Raw genomic sequence first — 21426 nt, 5'->3', positions numbered from 1 at the left:
AAACTTGCTTTTTCAAAAGCTGCTGTTGTTTCATAATTGTTGAATTCATAGGACCATTTGACAAGGGACCAGTTGGTTAGCATGTGTGTACACGCACACGTACACACACACACACACGCACAGGCCACATAACTACTAAAGAAGAAACCACTGATACAGATATAATTTTTAATGTGTTCTGTCACTGAACGTCTATCAGAAGAAAAAAGTCTCTGTGCAAATAGATTTAAAACAATAGGCAGTTTAATCAAATCAGTACACAGCATTTGTCTATGTCCCCAAGAAATATGATTTCAGCATAATGAATGAAGGGAAGGAGCTCATCAGAATACATCGCCTCCAAGCAGTAGTGTGAAACCAACTGCGGTCCAGGACCGTTTCCTGTGGCAGGGGTCGGAGCAGGATCTGCTGCTGGGATTGTTATCATCAGCAGTAGTTTACAATTAGAACTGGGCAAAGGAAATAAAGCACATATATATATGATGTAATTAAGAGTTTTCTTAATTTAGTGTTGTCTTACTATATTCGACCTCCAAATACACAACCTGATAGAGCTTTCAGTTCTGAGATGCGACTATCCAATTCTGAGACACTCCAACAGGGGCCAGCAGAGGGTTTGGTTCTGTGGGGGTCAGTGATCAGAAAACACCTTTCAAGCAAGTGAAAGGGGAGTGAATTGAAGCATGTTTCCCCTTCTCAAAGCAAGTGCAAAAAGTAAGGGTATCCAATTACAAGCTATCTAAGGTAGAATTGTAAATGTGGATTTGTTGCTTGCTGGTCCCGTCTGAAGGAAAGCGTTAGATTTGTGCTCTGCATAGTGATGTCGAGGGCCCGTCATTCCGTGGAGAAAGAGCAGTGGGGTGGGTGAGGCAGCCTCACTGTGGATGCTCAATGCCAGCCCACCATGTGGCACACAGGAAGCTAATTCTCACGTACCCACTGACTGCCTACTGTGTGCCAGGCTCTGCTCCCTGGGCTTGACCCCACACGACCCTGTGAGGTAGGTCCTGTTTTTAGCCTCATTAAACAGATGATCCAGACACGTTAAGTGACTTGCCCAAAGTCACACAGCTTTGTCAGGGTTAGAAAAGAATTCAAAGCCAGGCAGTCCAACCTCATGGATACAAGGCATAACCACTGTGCTGTTGCTCAGTTGAACTGAGCCTAATTGAATGGAAAATTGGAGGGGTGGTGGGCTTAAAAGAAGGTGGAAAATAATTTGGTTTAATTATAATAAAAGCAATTTGCCCAGTTTCCCCCCACCATCTCAGCTGTGTTCACCAACATTTCCATGAGCACTACAGAGACAAAACATCCTTTCTCCCCTTACCCTCCTGAATCTTTGCCCTGAATCCACCAATCCTGGAACTGAGAACCACTCATAGATACTAGAGTGTACAAGGGGTCAGTAAAGAGACCAGCCAAAAGACCCCTGGAACTGGGAGCCCCAGGGGCCCTGCCCCATCACAAAGCAAGACTGCAAGGTACCCCAGTGCGAACCATCCACTTCAAAGTTTCCCAGAATACTTTTATCCCTAATACGTAGCTGGTATGAATATCAGTCCATCACTCAGGTATATAAAAAATATAACTATTTTTTTATAATCTAATTTCTATTTTGAACCTTCATTCTTCAAAGGTAGCAGAAATTCAATGTCAGTATCTCCCCTTTCCCCTAAGTTGTGGCTAATTTTGGGAATTCTTTAGTTGTAAGACTTAGGAGGGGAGAGGTCATTAGTCCTTGATGTCACGTGTCTACTCAGGCAACCTCTGAGGTGTCAGTCAATCCCACCATCTGGTACAGACAACAGTCCATGCAAGCTCCTTGGACATGTTCTTGTTAGGAGGGGAGAGGTCATTAGTCCTTGATGTCACGTGTCTACTCAGGCAACCTCTGAGGTGTCAGTCAATCCCACCATCTGGTACAGACAACAGTCCATGCAAGCTCCTTGGACATGTTCTTATTTTGCCCATAGGGCCCCTTTAAAACCAGTTGCCATGAGTCAATCCTGATTCATGGCAACCCCATGTGTGTCAGAGTAGAACTGTGCTCCACAGGGTTTTCAATGGCTGAATTTTTGGGGAGTAGATTACCCTTTCAGATATGGCTGTTTTTTCCCTGGTATCAGGAAGGCAAGGGGACAGATCCCCTTCTCTCTGGGCAAGGGGACAGATCCCCTTCTCTCTAGACCCACCACCATCACTACCGTTATAATTTCTACACAGACTTTCCTATCATTCATGATGTTTTCTTTCAAATCTTTAGCTAGACCCTATGGCCTTTCTGTTCTCTTAAGAACCAGGGCTGCTGCAAAACCAAACAATGTATTGGGTAAAAGGCTTGCATTTGGGTGAATATAACAAAAACCCCAAAACAGAGGCTTGACCTAGTAGAACTTTATTATGCTATGTAGCCAAAAAAATCTGATACAGTCCTCAAGGATGCTATCAGGAAACCAGGCTCTTTCTGTCTTCCAACTGTGCCACTGTCTAGCAATGGCAGCTGTTCCCCTCCCCTCACCAAGCATCAGAGGTCTTTCAAACAGAAAGGAGCTAGAAGTCAAAGCATCAGCTACAACAGACTTTGATGTACGTTTCCTGGGTCAGGACTGCAGTCATTTCACCACTGCAATTTGTAGGGGAGTGTGGAAACATAAGAGTTTAGCTTTCTAGCCTCCATAGTAGATAAGTGCCAGTTACTGGGGGATTGAAGAGGGCTTTGAGTGTGTCGACCTAGAGAATCTGACACAATCAGGAAAAGACTTGTTTTTATTGTCACTTCCCTCTCCTGAAGCAACAAGCAGACACTGGCCTAATTGCATGAGTGAGGTAACTGAGAGGTAAAAAGCCCAATAATACTTCCTAAAATATTCTCCTTCCTCCTGTATTAGAGAACACGGGGGTATATGAGTAGGCAGCCTACAAGAAGTCCAGAAGCTATTCATTGCATTGTGGCTCTCAGTCTCAGTGAACTGGACACCTGCGTCCTGTGATTCGAATTCCTGCTGCTGACTTGCTACATGACGTTATAGCAGGAGCCCCTGTTTTTTTATCTGTACCCTGACTTGGCCTAAGAGACCCAGCAGGTAGTTGATGAACTCATGTTGGACCAATGAAGCTTCTGTATTTGTGAACTGAGGAGACTTGGCCAGATCATCATAGCAAAGCCTTGCTTTTCTAACATGTCACTAGGCAACTCAGTTACTGAGGGAGACACATACAGGCTCAGCCTTTCAATGCCAGTTATGTATTACCCAGCTCCTTTAGCGGGGCCTGGGAGGGTCAGGTCAAGCTCGAGTCATCCCCAGAGGTCCAAGGATTGCTGCCCCCACCCATCCACCCCCACCTCACTTCTCCTATAGCTTTTAAATCACTTTGGCAGCAACATGGTTTAACAGAAAGTCTGACGGATGTGAGTCCGAATCCTGGGTCTGCCACCTTTTGACATTGGGAAAATTACTCTGAACTGAGCACTTCATTTCCTTATGTGTAAGATGAAGATAATAACATCTACCTTGATGGCTTGCTGTGAAGATTCAAGACAACGGATGTAAAGTGCCTGCCCACAGAGGCATGTGTAGTACATGGTAATGGCTCTTCTTCTTGCAGAAGACCCTGGAGACTCAGACTGGGCCAGGAAGAGAGGCCAAATCAGTGCTGCCTTCTAGAGATGTGAAGGAGGAAATTTTTATAACTAATCTACAGTAATATCTTTTTGGCTCTTAAGGTGCCTTTAGTACTAGCAAATGCTTCCAGATAGTCATCTCACTCCAGTGTAAGAAAACAGTCTTTTAGTCAACACTGAGTTTAGCACAACAGAAAAAAAAAAAAAAAAACGATGTGTTTGCCAAAATAATCAATCTTAGGCTACATTAGTGATGTAAGATATCTAGAACAAGGGAGGTGAGATTGAGAATCTCATGTGCTTGATCTGACATATCTGAAATCCTGGCACAGCTCTGTGAGCTGCCCTGCAACACGATCAGAGGTGGAGGACTGGTATGGCCACCAGCCACCAAAGCACTCCGCCACAAAGTCAAGTTGAAGAAATGAGAGTGCTTTGCCTGCTGAAAGAAAAAGATAAAAATTATCTTCAAATACTTTGAAGAGAATTTTCATGTAAAAAAAGATGTAGCCTTATTACTACATGTGTATCAAGAAGTAAAACCAGAGCCAATAACGAAGAGCAAATGAAGGCTAGCTCAGGTTTTGACTCAAGGAAGAGATTTCAGTTACGGCATTTGAAGATGGCATCAGCCCTGAGAGGTAGCAAGCTCCAAAAGCTAAAGGCATTCAATATTGGGGAATGAGTGGTTCTCAAGGAGGTCATATTGCACCTGCCTCATGGAGTTGTGGTTAGGACTAATGAGATGGTTATTTCAGACCCCTCTTCTATACCACCTGAGAACCACTTAGCCATGCTGCTTCTGAGGCTGTTGGCCACGTGTTTCACCCCAGCAGCTATGCAGCAGACTTCATGCTGGTACAACCCAAAGGATCCTCACCTGTGTCCAGTCAACTGCCCTCTCACCTCACACTCTAGGGCTTTCCTGTTACCCCTGAAGCATGAGACATCCCAGAAGAACTCAATGCTCAACCATGCTCAACCTGGAGGTAACAGAGGGAGAGAAAACCAAAAAACAAACCAGTTTCTGTCAAGTCAACTCTGACTCATCTCAAGATCCTTAACTTAATCACATCTGCAAAGTCTTTGCCACGTAAGGTAGCATTCACAGGTATGGGAATTAGGACGTGCACATATCTTCGAAAGTGACCACATCAATAACCAAAGCCAAAAACCAAACCCATTGCCATCAAGTCAGTTCCAACTCATAGTGACCCTATAGGACAGAGTAGATCTGCCCAATAAGGTTTCCAAGGAGCAGCTGGTGGATTTGAACTGCCGACCTTCTGGTTAGCAGCTAGCTCTTACCCACTACACCATGATGGCTCCCTGTATTTATTCCTTTCACCACAGCCTCACTAACCTTTTCCTAACTCCTGCTATCCCAGCTTTGAACTCTTTCCTAAGGTGGCAGCACAAGACATTTTCCTCAAGCTCTACTTTTAGGGAAACCCAGAGCAACATATGTAAGCCATTAAGAAGCATGCACATAGTAATGGTATCAGTAGTAATCATAGTAATAGCAGTAATAGTCACTATGGTTTCCAAAGGGGTTTAATCTTCTTCCAGAGTATTGATTTAATTACTGAAAAACTAGGTTTACACACTAGATATGGAGGTTATCTATTGCAGTGGAATTCTGCACCTTGTTGAAAGATTTATTTCCCCTTTACAAAATATTTCCAGTACAATGACAATTTTTCAGTAGAATACCTACTAAAAGAAAAATAGAATTAGAAAAAGAAACTTCCGGTGTATTCTAGATCAAAATGAAAAAAACTGACTCCATTTCAGGAAAGTTAAGTAAATTAATTTTTCTAAATCTATAGCTGAAACATGTTACATGCATCTGTGCTAAATCCTGTTACGAATATGCTCTTTGTGTTCTAAAATATATTACGTGCCTTAGAACAGATATCCGGAGGCTATCTGAGAAGTAACAGCTTCATGGATGAAGTGCAGAACCACATATGACCACCTGCAAATTCAGTCAGCAGAGCTGTGATCACTTGGAGGCAGGGATGGGGGGGCGCTTTTAATGTGCCTCTCAGAGGTCTTTGCAGGTGACAACAGTCCATTGGAGGATTCTGGAAGGCTGTTTGTTTTTAATCAGTCCACATCATTGGCACCTGTGTTTCCGAGAAGTGTGTCATTTTCAAGTTCACGGATAGACCTACGTAGAACAAGGGGCCGTCAATATTGATTATGTGGAAAATATTGACAAACTTTCCCTGAGAAAAGACAAGTATCAAAAACAGAAACTTTCCAGAACTTAACTGTCCTGTCAATACCAGGAAATTCAATATTTGGGGGACCCTGCTTCCTTCAAGAATATTTGATAATCATCATCTCAAAAATTAAAAGACACATCATTGAATAAATGCAACATGAGTGAAGTCTGTATTTAACAGCATGGTAAAGGAAGTCTGCATCTGGCACACCCATATTTGATATATGCCACTTAACAGGACAATTCATATTTGATCATTTCTCTGATACAGAGTCCCTTGGATTTTGTGTACAAATTCTTAACTTTCAAATCAGCCAAGCCTAGATTGCCTCCATCCTGTTATTGCTGCCGGCAACATTTCAGTCTTGCTCTTTCTGGTCATAATTTTGTATATTCTGCCGGCAACATTTCAATATTCAATATCTTCCTTTCTCTTTCTTTTCATGGTATGTACATATGCATAGATATGTGCACACACACCCCCCCCCAAAAAAAAAAAAAACATAAAACAAGGCATTAGGAAACATTTTATAGAGTGACAGGATTGCTCTCCCTTTCCTATCCCATCCCCTCTCTCTTTCTCCATAGCACAATGTAAGGGCCAACATGGTGGGCAGAACAGGGAAATGAGGAAAAGAGTATATACAGTTCTGGAGAAATCCAGCCAGAGGGGTCCAAGAACAGAATGACCTGAGTTTCCCAGCTCTTCTTTCTACAGTCATCACTCTCCCTGAAAAAAATTTAGCTCTTTTTTGAGCTCCTAGCAGGCTCTCAAATAAAGTTAAATCATGAATGAATGAATGAACAAATGAACTAAAGAACTGAACATTTCTGAAACCAGGGAAAGAAACAGGATGTAAAGAAGCCTTGTAGTATACTAAAAACAGCACTAACTTAGAGCCAGGAGACCTAGCTCCCAGATCTTCTACTGACCTTCTATTTTAACTTGGACAAACTCCCTAGTCTCATTTCCTCATATGTCAAATAAGGAAAGATAATAAGGTTTATTTTGATGTTTTTACAGATAATATATCTATACCACAAATTAAGCACTTTACGGTTTAGAAAACCCTTTGACTCACATTCTCTCACTTGACCCTCCCAACCACCAACTGGTGTCAAAAGTTGCCCTTCTACCATAGTCTGGGGGGGGACATCTAGGTCAACTGACGTAACGCAGTTCATAAAGAAAATGTTCTACATTCCTACTTTGGTGAGTAGCGTCTGCAGTCTTAAAAAGCTTTCAAGCAGCCATGTAAGATATACCTATTGGTCCCATCCCACCCAGAGCAAAGAAGAATAAAGAAAACCAAAGCCACAAGGAAAATATTAGTCCAAAGGACCAATGGGTCGCATGAACCACAGCCTCCACCAGCCTGAGCCTGGAAGAATTAAATAGGGCCCAGCTACTACCACCAACAGCTCTGACAGGGATCACAACAGAGGGTCCCAGACAGAGCAGGAGAAAAATGTAGAACAAAATTCAAATTCACAAAAAAAAGGCCAGACTTACTTGTCTGACAGAAACTGGAGGAACTTTTGAGACTATGGACCCCGGACACCCTGCTAACTCAAAACTGAAGCCACTGCTGAAGTCCACCTTTCACCCAAAGCTCAGGCCTATAAAACAAAACAAAACACACATGAGGATCGTACTTCTTACTTCAATCAAGTATACAAGACCACGTGGGCAATACCTGCCCAAAAGCAAAGACAAGAAGGCAGGAAGGGACAGGAAAACTGGATGAATGAACACAGGGAACCCAGGGTGGAAACGGGGAGAGTGCTGACACACTGCAGGGACTGCAACCAATGTCATAAAACAATTTGTATATAAATTTTTGAATAAGAAACTAATTGGTGCTGTGAACTTTCACCTGAAGCACAATAAAATTAAAAAAAAAAAAAAAAAGTTGCCCTTCTTTTGGCCTGGAATCAGAAGTCTAGAAAGCTGACCATAGAGTCTTGAATAATTAATAAAAAGGCGCACTCCAAGTCAGAAGTTCCAGCCGTGTGCGCACCTTCTCCTCCAGGCAGCCAACAGAGAATGATGAATGACTTGCCACTGAGACAATAGCAGCAAAACCTGTTTTCAAACTATGACATCTTGCCCCAAACATTTCTCACCTCCTGCCATCCACGCCATCTGCACTGAACACCCATAAAATTAGGATGTGACCAAAGACCTTCAGTAGTTCTACAAATGAGTCCCACTATAAAAATTCCTACAAAGATATTTCTCAGCACGTCATAAGTCTTTAGTAGATACTCAATGAATTGGATGGAATACATCAGCAAAATCTTTTGGTAAAGAACTAGATAGTAAATATTTTAGGCTTTGTAGGCCATATGGTCTCTGCGGCAACTATACAACATTGTAATATGAAAGCAGCTATAGACAATACATAAATGGGGGTGGCTGTGTTCCAATAAAACTTTATTTATAAAAATAAAACTTTATTTATAAAAAATAGGAGGCAGGTCAGATTTAGCCCATGGGGTGTTGTTTGCCAACCCTTGGACGACATCAACTTTGAGAAATGTCTTGATATTAAAAAATCCTTTTAAGACTTCTTTTTGGAGGCAAGGTCTCGATGACTCTTGATTAACACATATATCCAGGCACTTTGCCTCTCTTCCTCTGCTGTCCTTTGATAAACACCAAGTCCCAGAGGGGGACATCAAGTATCCATTCTTCAATTGCAGTAATTCTGAAAAACAAAGCAGGGACAGAGATTAAAACTACACCAAAGGTCTTTGTGACATACATAGCATATCAAGTACCTCTCTTCAAATTGTACTGAGTTAGCGGTGTATCTTCATAAAGAAAATGGAACTATTCTTTCACTTAATGGTCTTTTAGTAAGAGTATCAGGGTGGGGGGAGGCAGGTTTACTAAAGGCTCTTGTAAAATGCCAGTTGAAAGGAAATAGTGCTCCTTGGCACCATGGAATCTTTTCCATGTGAAACTTCATGGTCACTTTTCATTTGGTTTTTCAAGCACTCCATGGCACCCATCCACGTATTAAGCTAATAACCACATGAATCTAGTTAAAAGGAACCAAGCAATTATTTTAATTAGAAGAGAACAAAAACAACACTCCTTGCTTCTGTTTGAAGGGGCAAGAAGGAAGTAGCCAGGGTTCAAAAAGATCCCACAAAATATTTTTGTGAAAGGAAAAATAATTCAGGCCAAATTTAGAATGTAGTTGCATTAAATGGGCCAAATAAAATGAATGGCACTACTGTGCCACTAGAACCCATTCATATATAAGAGCCCAAGAAAGTCCATTTTTATGTGACAGCATTTCAAAGGTACGGCCAATTTTACAAAGTGAAAGTGAATGCCTAGTAAAGACTTTAATGATTCTAGAGAATCTCTTACATAATTTCTTAAAGATTTTCTGGGTACAGTTTTTTATTAGCAAAAGTGAAGAGCATTGGTCAATTTTCTTCTTAAGAAGTTTTTATTATTATTATTAAAATTCTTAGAGTAAATTGCTTAAAGTAGATTTTCTCTGGAAAATCTATCTTCTTAGAAAATTCTTGTTACTAAGTCATTCTATAAAAGGTAGATTTTACCTTAAGAGGGTTTTAATCAATTTTGACTGAACTTGGTTATACAGGAAGAGATTTTCCAGAGCCTTTGCCTTCCCGGCTACCTCTGGCCGTGACAGTTTGGGCATTTTATTCCATCTCAGGCTTCTACAAAGAGATAAGGTGATACTCAAACTAATCACTGTTGTTCCTTCTATTTGGATCTACAAATGCATACAGAACACCTGTTATATACCAGGCACACAGCAACATGTAGGTGCACATAGTTGCCTAAGACCTGGACCTTGCCCACAAAGAGTTCACAGTCTAGTCAGAGTGAGAGGTGTGGGAAGAGAGAAGACCCATGCAACCTTGGCTGGGTGGGTGCTGGAGGATAGCTGGCCTGAGCTGATAGCAGCAAGAACAGATTTTCCAGGCGAAAGACATGGATGATCTATTCCAGGGAGACAGATCAGCATAGACAAAGGCTTCAACACAAAGAACACCAAGTGTGTACCGGGGAACTACAAGCAGACAGTGTTATTGAAATGTGAAGCCAAAGACTAAAGAGTGGCAAGGGAGCAAGCTGAAAAAGTAAGCAAGAGCCAAGTCATGGAAGAACTTGTGTGTCATGTTGATGAGCCTGGGCTTCATCTAAAGCAATGGACAGCCACCATACAGTTTTCAGAAGGGGGCTAACATGGTCAGTTTTCCATTTGAGAGATGAAAACATGAAATGGTGATGAAGAACATGAAATGGAAACTAAGTGTCTTATGAATGCCACAGCTCAGGCATGAAGTGACAAGGTCTTAAACTAGGACAACAGTAAGTAGGAATAGAGAGATCAGGTGAAGTGTGAGATGTACGGTACATAAGGAGATTAAAAAAAAAAAAACCTCTGTGGAACAGTGACTGAAAGGTCAAAATAGGTAATAAAATATGCTTTGAAAATTCTCAGAAGGGATCTGGTATTTTAAGTGAATGCTTGCTTTGTATATCAAAAAAAACCTGCCCATCTTACAGGTCCTCTTCTAAGCTCAGGACAGTACTAGACTGTAGAATCTGGAATTAAGTTTTTTTTTAACAAGCTTTCAGGTCCCTGGTTTGTGCTCATCTACTAACGTAAAGGTTAGTAGTTCAAGCCACCCAGTGGCACCATGGAAGAAAGGCCCTGCAACCTGCTTCCATAAAGGTTACAGCCAAGAAAACCCTCTGGAGCAGTTCTACTCTGTAACACACACGGTCACCACTAGTCAGAATCAACTCCAAGCAACTGGTTTGGTAACAAACTTTCATCCTTTGACATGAGTATAATGCTGAGTACCATATGGAAACTCCTAGCAGATAGTTTAACTTCTATTTACCATTCCACAGAAAATTTGCATCAAGCCAGTTTCATGCCTGGAGTTAAAGTTAAAATGTACGAAATCCTGGAAGGAAAGAAAACTATGGTGAAACTAACTCAGGATAAATTACCTGTATTCTTAATTATTATATTAAATTAGACTCATTATATTTTATTTTTGAAAGGATTTAAAGAAGATACTTCTCAACTCATGTTATGAGCCAGTAGAACCTTGATAATACAGTTGACAAGGACATTACAATAAAGGAAAATTACTGGTAAGCATTGTTATAAAAATATTTTTAAAAATATGAGAAACACACATACAGCAATATGTAAAATAAATAATATAGCTCAACCAAGTTGGGTTTAGTCCAGAAATGCAAGATTGATTTAACATTCAAAACCTATCAAATAATTCACATTAAGAGAATAAAGGAGAAAAATCACATAATCATTCTTGTAAGTATGTGGGCACTTAATTTATGATAAAAGTGTGCTGTATAGCATTGAAGAAAGGAAGGCTTTTCCACTGATGGTGTAGGGTAAATGAATATTGTGGAGCGGGGGCAGGGGGGAAACTTGATCCCAACCTCACACCATATACAAAATCAATGCCATGTGGATTGCAGATGTGAAAAGTAAAGCAATAAAGCTTTGAGAAGGTAATAGTAATAATATGATATTTTCATGACATTTAGGTAAGCAAAGCTCTCTTAAACAGGAAATAGAAAGCAATAGTCATAAAGGAAAGTACTGGTAAATCAGACCACATTAAAATCTTCTGTTCATTCAAATACACTATTCGGTGAAAAGCCAAACTTCAGAGCGCTATGTGATATTTGTAATACATTGTCATGGATTGAATTGTGTCCCCCAAAATATGCATCAACTTGTTTAGGCCATGATTTCCAGTATTGTGTGGTTGTCCTCCTTTTGTGATTGATGTAATTTTCCTGTGTGTTTTAAATCCTAATCTTGGCCTGTGATTAATGAGGCAAGATTAGGTTATGGTAAAGAAGACTGGAAACTCTGGTGGCGTAGTGGTTAAGAACTACAGCTACTAATCAAAAGGTCGGCAGTTCAAATCCACCAGGTGCTCCTTGTAAACTCTATGGGGCAGTTCTACTCTGTCCTGTAGGATCACTATGAGTCAGAATTGACTCAATGGCAATGGGTTTGGCTGTTCTTTTTTTTTTTTTAAAGAAGATTAGGGTGGGATGTAACACCCTTACTCAGGTCACATCCCTGATCCAATGTAAAGGGAGTTTCCCTGGGGTGTGGCCTGAATCGCCTTTTATCTTCTTGTTGTTGTTAGAAGCTGTCCAGTCAGTTCCAACTCAAAGCTACCCTATGCACAACAGAATGAAACACTGCCCGGTCCTGCGCCATCCTCACAATTGTTGCTTGAACCCATTGTTGCAGCCACTGTGTCAAACCATTTTGTTGAGGGTCTTCCTCTTTTTATTGACCCTCTACTTTACCAGGCATGATGTCCTTCTCCAGGGACTCATCCCTCCTGATAACATGTCCAAAGTACGTGAGATGTTAGTCTCACCATCCTTGCTTCTAAGGGGCATTCTGGTTGTACTTCTTCCAAGTCAGGTTTGTTTGTTCTTTGGCGGTCCCGTATTCTTTGCCAACACCGCAGTTCAAAGGCTTCAATTCTTCTTCAGTCTTCCTTACCCATCCATCGTCCAGCTTTCACTTGCATAGAAGGCAACTGAAAACACCATGGCTTGGGTCAGGTGCACCTTAGTCCTCAAGTGACATCTTTACTTTTTAACATGTTAGAGAGATCTTTTGCGGCAGATTTGTCCAGTGCAATGCATCTTTTGAGTTCTTGACTGCTGCTTTCATGGGTGTTGGTTGTGGATTCAAGTAAAATGAAATCCTTGTCAACCTCAATCTTTTCTCCATTTATCATGATGTTGCTCATTGGTCCCGTTGTGAGAATTTTTGTTTTCTTTATGTTGAGGTGTAATCCATACTGAAGGCTGTGGTCTTTGATCTTCATCAGTAAGTGCTTCAAGTCCTCTTCACTTTCAGCAAGCAAGGCTGTGTTATCTGCATAACGCAGGTTGTTACTGAGTCTTCCTCCAATCCTGATGCCCCACTCTTCTTCGCATAGTCCAGCTTCTCAAATTATTTGCTCAGCATACAGACTGAATAGATATGGTAAAAGGATACAACCCTGATGCACACCTTCCTGACTTTAAACCATGCAGTATCCCCTTGTTCTGTTCAAACAACTGCCTCTTGATCCATGAACAGATTCCTCATGAGCACAACTAAGTGTTCTGGAACTCCCATACTCCACAATGTTATCCGTAAGTTGTTATGATCCACACAGTCAAATGCCTTAGCATAGTCAATAAAACACAGGTAAACATCTCTCTGGTATTCTCTGCTTTCAGCCAGGATCCATCTGACATCAGCAATGATATTCTTGGTTCCACATCCTCTTCTAAATCTGGCTTGAATATCTGCCAGTTCCCTGTCAATATACTGTTGCAGTCACTTTTGAATGATCTTCAGCAAAATTTTGTTTGCATGTGATATTAATGATATTGTTCAATAATTTCCACATTTGGTTGGATCAACTTTCTTGGAAATAGACATAAATATTTGTTCAAACATATCAACTGGTATTCCGTCAATTTCTGGAGCCTTGTTTTTCACTGCCTTCAGTGCAGCTTGGACTTCTTCCTTTGGTACCATCAGTTCCTGATCATATGTTACCTCCTGAAATGGTTGAATGTTGACCTTTCTTTTTTGGTATAGTGACTCTGTTCATTCCTTCCATCTTCTCTTGATGCTTCCTGCAACATTTAATATTTTCCCTGTAGAATCCTTTAATATTGCAACTCAAGGCTTGAATTTTTTCTTCAGTTTATTTCAGCTTCAGAAATGCTGAGCATGTTCTTCCCTTTTGATTTTCTATCTCCAGGTCTTTGTACATGTCATCATAATACTTTACTTTGTCTTCTCGAACCGCCGTTTGAAATCTTCTGTTCCGCTATTTTACTTCATCATTTTTTTCCTTTTGTTTAGTTACTCAAGCTTCAGAGTCTCTTCTGACATCCAGTTAGGTCTTTTCTTTCTCTCCTGTCTTTTTAACGACTTCTTGCTTTCCTCATGTGTGATGTCATTGATGTCGTTCCACAACTCATCTGGTCTTCGGTCACTAGTGTTCAACGTGTCAAATCTATTATTGAGATAGTCTCTAAATTCAGGTGGGATACACTCAAGGTCATTCTTTGGCTCTCGTAGACTTGTTCTAATTTTCTTCAGTTTCAACTTAAACTCGCATATGACTGATGGTCTGATCCGAAGTCAGCCCCTGGCCTTGTTCTTACTGATGATATTGAGGTTTTGCATCGTGTCTTAACACACATGTAGTCCATTTGATTCCTGTGTATTCCATCTGGCAAGGTCCCTGTGTATAGTCCCATTTATGTTGGTGAAAAAAAGGTATTTCCAACGAAGAAGTCGTTGGTCTTGCAAAATTCAATCATGAGATCTTCGGCATTGCTTCTATCACCAAGGCCATATTTTCCAACTACTAATCCTTCTTTGTTTCCAACCTTCACATTCCAGTCACTAGTAATTACCAGTGCATCCTTATTGCATGTTCGAGCAATTTCAGACTGCAGAAGTTCGCAAAAATCTTCAATTTCTTTATCTTTGGCCTTAGCGACTGGGGGGTAAATTTGAATAATAGTCGTATTAACTGGTCTTCCTTGTAGGCGTATGGAAGTTATCCTATCACTGACAGCATTCCTCTTCAAGTTGTCATTCCTAGCATAGTAGACTGTACGACTGTCCAATTCAAAATGACCAATACCAGTCCACTTCAGCTCACTAATGCCTAGGATATCGATCTTCATGCATTCCGTTTCATTTTTGATAATTTCCAATTTTCCTAGATTCATACTTTGTACATTTCATGTTCTGATTATTAACGGATGTTTGCAGTTGTTTCTTCTCATTTTGAATCATGCCACATCAGCAAATGAAGTTCCCGAAAGCTTGACTCCATCCATGTCATTAAGGTCGAGTCTGCTTTGAAGAGGCAACTCTTCTCCAGTCATCTTTTGAGTACCTTTCAACCTGGGCAGCTCATCTTCCTGCACTATATCAGATAACGTTCTGCTGCTATTCATAAGGTTTTCACTGGCTTATTCTTTTCAGAAGTAGACCACTGGTTCCTTCTTCCTAGTCCGTGTTAGTCTGAAAGCTCAGCTGAAACCCATCCACCATGGGTGACCGTGCTGGTATATATGGTGGCATAGCTTCCAGCATCATGGCAACACACAACCCCTACAGTACAACAAACTGACAGATGTGTGGGGCATTTCATCTTACAAGAGATAAAAGAGAGAAGCAAGCAGAGAGATAGGAAAACTCATACCACCAAGAAAGCAGCGCTGGGAGCAGAGCATGTTCTTTCGACCAGGGGTTCCTGCACAGAGAAACTCCTAGACCAAGGGAAGATTGATGACAGGGACCTTCCTCCAGAACCAACAGAGACAGAAAGCCTTCTTCTGGAGCTAGCACCCTGAATTTGGACTGCTAGCCTACTAGACTGTGAGAGAATAAATGTGTCTTTGTTAAAGCCATCCACTTGTGGTATTTCTGTTATAGCAGCACTAGATGACTAAGACATACATATAACCAAAAACAATTCCTATCCAGAACATATAAAGATCTCCTACAAATCAATAATAAAAGATGAACAACTCAATTTAAAAAAAAAGAGCAGAAAATTTAAAAAGATCCTTCACAAAAGAGAATATCCAAATGGAAGTTGAACATACTCATACCCTATGACTTTGTCATTTCCCCCTTAGGACATATACCCGACAGAAATATATGTACACATGCACCAAAGATTTGTACAAGGAAGTTTAAGGCAGCACTAGCTGAAACAGACTGAAACTGAAAACAACCCAAATGTTCATCAACAGAAAAACGGATAAACCGTGATGTTTTTACTATTGATACAACGGAAGGAAATGCAACAAGAAAACATGCTATAGTCGCACTTCACGACAGAGACACTACTCAGAAACATCCTGCTCAGGGAGTGAAGCCAGACACAGAGGACACCCACACTCTAATTCCAAAAAGCACAACCAATCTGTGGCATTAAATGTCAGGACAGTGGTTACCTTTGAGGAGAAAGAAAGCCTACCCATCATAGGAGCAATCTGTAATATTGGTCATATTCTCCTTCTTGACCTGGGGGTGGTTATAGGATTTGTGCACTTTACGATGACGCATTGATTAGTACGTTTTTGTTCTTTGCATACTTCCCTATGTGCAATTTCAATAAAACTTCAATTGAAAAAAAGTCTCAATGCTGAATTTCTACTTTATTATATAAAGTAAATTAAATAAAGTAAATGCAGTTACAAATACAGAAAATGTTACCCAATATCTTCATTAAAATTAATCAGTGATTTGTTCTTCCCTGGGTTCAGTTTGCTCCCCAATCTCAATTAAACAGCAGAAATGGGAAGAACCGTGACGACGATTAGAGGTCAGCTGGACTCCAAGGAAGGGAATGCCTTCCTCACGAAGGAAAGTCGATAAAATTGGAAACGTTTGCAGTTTAGCGAAGAGGCGAGTAATATGTGAGAGGGAAAAAAAAAATTAAAAAGGAGGCTAAATGCCCAATGTATAAAATAATGACAGTAATGAATGGCCTGCTGGAAGCTCAGATGTTCCTAGCCTTATTATATAAAGCGGGATTAAAAGGTAACAAACTTTGGCTGGATACAAGGAAATGTTTTTTTATGAAATGTATAATTAAACTGTAGCCAATGGTTTGGTAAAATCTAACCCCTCCAAAAAAAAACAGGATTAGCTGTTTATAGTAGCAAGACCTACACTAACTAGTAGCAGTTACACTAGCTAGTATTATGTTACAAAGATTCCTCTGTTCCCAGGTACAAACCGATGGCCCGCTGGGGCCAGGAAGAAAATTTTCTCTTTGGTGTAGTATTTCACAGCTCTGTTATCTAACATTGAGCAATTCATGGGCTTCGTAGTCTTTGCACCTTCATTTAAGGCACCTGGCATGGGCCCCTCCTGGATCCAGGTTGCTGTACTAAACAGGCTATTGTTTTAATCCCGGTTGGCAATAACTGTAGGTCCCTATTTAGCCAACACCTTGTGTTTCCAAAAGGTAAACATAATAAATATAATCAAAATTGTTCCTAATGCTATTGTTTTTTTCATCAACAATCTATAAATACATAGAAAAATCCAGTATACGTGTGAGATAAACAGAGCAGGTATGCCTACATCAAGGTAATACCAAGATAGCTCTATAATTTAGCAGCTTGGATTTTCAGTGGTTGCATTTGTAGGTATAAAACATTATGAAAAATACAGATGTTATTCATCAAATTGATTGCCTTGTGCACTTGTATACCTTATCTAATGTATTTTTGGGGGGCTTTTTACTTCAAAGAAATCACTAGCTAATGACACTTCAGACTTTGGGAATTTTTCTGATGGCACACTAGAATTCCCTCAGGGACAGGCCTGTGAATAAGTGGATTTTTTAAAGATCATTAACAGATCTTACAAACCAATTCAAATTGAGCGTTTTCTTTGCAAATTACCTTTAACTGGTAAGCCACTGGAAAAAAAAAAAAAAAAAAAGACAGTGAGTGATTTAATTTACCTACCCTGTCTACAAATTGCAGCTTTGTATTCCATCAATGATTGCATTTCCGACCAAAAAATCTCTCTAACTATCCCTAATAGAGATATTTTTCTAAATTATCACATTCAGTGAGTGATATTTCAAAAGATGGTAATATTTGTTTTTTTCATTTAGCAAGTTGCACTGAAATTGGGAATGTTTATTCCATTGATATGTTTAAAGTAAAAACAGAACCTTGCACTACCTATATCTGTTGCTTAATTAACTCTCCGGTAATTAGCAGGTTTATAATTTCCTGAGTGAAGGGATGATGGCTTTTCAGTGATACAGTGTGGGGTTTTTTTTGTTTGTTTGTTTTTGGGGGGGATGGAGAGCTCCTTTACTTAATGATCAAACCATAGTTTCTGGACTGAAGAGCTAATATTTGGGGTGAGAAGCACCTTTATTCCCCGCGTACATCAGGGCAGACTCTTATTTGCACCAACACCCTGTTGTGCATGTTTTCCATTCAAAGAGCTCCTGTGGACTTCAAAGAGAGCGGCATGCAAGGATGGGCTACGTGGGAGTCCTGACAGGCTCCAGAACAGGCCCAGAGCCTTGGAGAAAGCATGCCAAGAGCAGCTCATGCCAGAGCCCCCAAACCATGTCACAGAATTAAAGGGTCTCCCCTGCCCACGCCACCCCACAGGGCAGGTGGGAAAAGTCCCCAGGCTTGCCAAGCACAGAGTTGGTTTCTCTGGCTACTACTTATAAATATTTGATGAGTGGAGGCCCATTTATAAGGAAGTATGTTGTTTTTTTTTATGTTAATAAGAATGTTCTTTGACACCTGTATCCAATGCAGACTTTAAAAGGGTCATTCTTTGAGGCACTAAAGGTTGCCTTTTTTTTCTTTTATTTTAAGTACAAAGTCAACTTACCACAAACCAAACAAAGAAATTTCACATCCTTTTGGATGTCCAGTTGAAAAACAATGGGTAGTGTGTGCATAGTCAGTGGTCATACAGTGAGATTAGGGAGGCCCGTTCTTCCGTCTCCCTGGTCAGCAGACAGGAACCATGTCTACGGTAGGCTCCTACCTGCTCCCCACAGACTCCTACAGCAAAGGCCTCTGGGACCCCTGGCAAGAGGCCCAAACAACTCCAGCTTGGGCCACTGTAGCTACAATTTGTCCCAAGCTCATGGAAAGTTCCCTAGAACAGAGGCTCAAGTTCCAGTGAGTCACTCAGAGCTGTGGGACCTCAGCACGTCTTTTTATACTTCTCCGAGGCTCAGTTTCCTTATCTGCACAATGGACATAGTATGAATACCTGCTCCACCTAGCACGCTGGGTTATTATGAAGATGGAGAGACATCATGTTTGTGAAAGGACTTCATACGTTTTGTGCTACAGGGAGATTGTTTCTCATTAACATTTTCTGTAATTTCAGGCACATTTGTAAACACTGCACTTTTTATTCTCGCCACTGTAGTTTGGTCTTTACATGAAAATAAACTGAAAAGGAAGTGGCTTTTTTGTGTAAAAGAAGTCAAAACCAAAGTTTAAAAAATAAAATAGGTTTTCCAAGCATAGAACATCCATTTACGTTATTTATTTTGTACTCATTCAATAAATTGTAATTACCTGCTGAGATGCTCCATATATATCATTGCGTTGGGTTTCTAAGCACACCTTAACTCCCCTTTGCACTCAGAATGAAATTGACCTTCCAAACATGAGCTATAAGGCCAGGCATGATCCGGCGCCTCCTTAATCTCTCAGCCCTCCTTTTGACAATCTCCCAGTGCTCACAGCTCCCCTGACATTTCTGTGAAGAGGCCAGGTTTGATCCACCTGGGCCTTCACTCACGCAATCCTGCTTCCTGGTCTCCCTTCACCCCACTACTCACCTGTTGGCAACTTTTCTTCATTCCTGACTCGGCTTAAATGTCTTCTCATCAGAAAGACTTTCCATCACCTCCTGATCCAAAATTACCCCAGTCCAGATATTCACTCTCATGGCCCTTTTTGGTTTCTTTCAATGAAATCATTACCAGGCATGATATTCTTTCTATTGGTACTATCTATCCCCCCAGCAAAGCACTTACTGATGAAGACCAAAGACTACAGCCATCAGTATGTAATCCATACTAAAGAAAACAAAAGCCCTCACAACTGGACCAATAAACAACATCATAAATGGAGAAAAGATAGCAGTTGACAAGGATTTCATTTTACTTGGATTCACAGTCAACACCCACAGAACCAGCAGTCGAGAAATCAAACGATGTATTACATTGGGCAAATCTGCTGCAAAAGCTCTCTTTAAAAAGCAAAGATGTCACTTTGAGGGCTAAGATGCGCTTACTCCAAGCCATGATATTTTCAACCACCTCATATGCATGCAAAAGCTGGACAATGAATTAGGAAGACCCAAGAAGGATTGATACCTCTGAATTATGGTGTTGGCAAAGAATATTGAACACACCATGGACTACCAGAAGAATGAACAAATCTGTCTCGGAAGAATATAGTCGTAATGCTCCTTGGAAGCGAGGATGGTGAGACTTCATCTCACATACTTTGGACATGTTATCAGGAGGGACCAGTCCCTGGAGAAGGACATCATCCTTGGTAAAGGAGAGGGTCAGCAAAAAACAGAAGACCTTCAACAAGATGGATTGACACAGTGGCTGTAACAATGAGCTCAAACACAAAAATGATTGTGAGGATGGCGCAGGACTGGACAGTGTTTCATTCTGTTGTACATAGGGTCACTATGAGTCGGAACTGGCTCAATGGCACCTAACGAAAACGACATCCCCGCAACAAGGTCTCTGAGTGGAGAAAGTGGTTTGTGCTCATCTACTAAACCTAAGGTTGGCAGTCCACAGAAGAAAGTCTTGGCAATCTGCTTCTATAAAAATCGCAGCCAAGAAAAACCTGTGGAGAAGCTCTACCCCATAACACGAGTCACCATGAGTCAGAATCGACTGAAGGCGAAAGATTTGGTTTTTAGTTTTTATCTTCTCAACTCAATTGTAATCTCCAGAAGGCAGAGGTCATCTCCGTTCTCTTGCTCACTTTATCCCCACCCATCACACTGCCTGCCACATGACCAACATAGGAAATAGTTTTCCCTTAAAACAGCTTAAAACCAAAAAAAAAACTTTCAAACCCATTGCTGTCAAGTCGATTCTGACTCATAGTGACCCGATAGTACAGAGTACAACTGCCCTATAGCGTTTTCAAGGAGTAGCTGGTAGATTCAAACAGCCAACCTTTTGGTTAGCAGCCAAGCTCTTAACCACAGAGCTACCAGGGCTCCTTAAAGCAGCTTCCAAAAACCAAACACAACCCAGTGCCATCGAGCCGATTCCGACTCATAGCTACCCTATAGGACAGAGTAGAACTGCCCCATAGAGTTTCCAAGGAAAGCCTGGCGGATTTGAGCTGCTAACCAAAAGCTAACCACTATGCCACCAGGGTTTCCTAAAGCAGCTTACCTGGTATAAAATAAAATAAAGCCCCTATCAGATACTTTGTTTTATCGACTGCAGTAACAGTTCATGAACTAAAGGAGAAAAAGGAAGGGCTAATTCTTCCACCCCTACCAAAGCCCAAGCTCTTTTGTCTGCTCAAACTCTATAGTTAATCAGAGGCTCCTCACTGCCAGCCCGCGACTCACACCTGATCTGGAAGGAGTACCTGTGTCTGCTCCCAGCCTGTGGAAATGTCTTACCTGAGTCCTGCCTGCCAAGGAAGTTGTGACTTTCCTCTATCATCTAAGTACCTCAGGCTCAGGTGTGAGATGATGAGGTCAGTACCCTCCAAGGTCCAGGGTGTGACTCCCAGGGCTTTCGTGGGGAGGCAGGCCACCCAGCTGCCCAGCCTTGCAGCAGGTGTTCTCTGTGACTCGCCTGCCATCGTTAACATGGGCTCCAGTGACAGCACTGGAACCTTAGCTCTCTGTTACCTAATGAATTCCCTGCCCTGTGCTGGAGAGTAAAGAATGTCAGGCAACACTCA

Source organism: Elephas maximus, chromosome 17 (genome assembly GCF_024166365.1).
Source record: "Elephas maximus indicus isolate mEleMax1 chromosome 17, mEleMax1 primary haplotype, whole genome shotgun sequence".
NCBI classification, from domain to species: Eukaryota; Metazoa; Chordata; class Mammalia; order Proboscidea; family Elephantidae; genus Elephas; species Elephas maximus.
Note: the sequence above shows the minus strand (reverse complement) of the source record.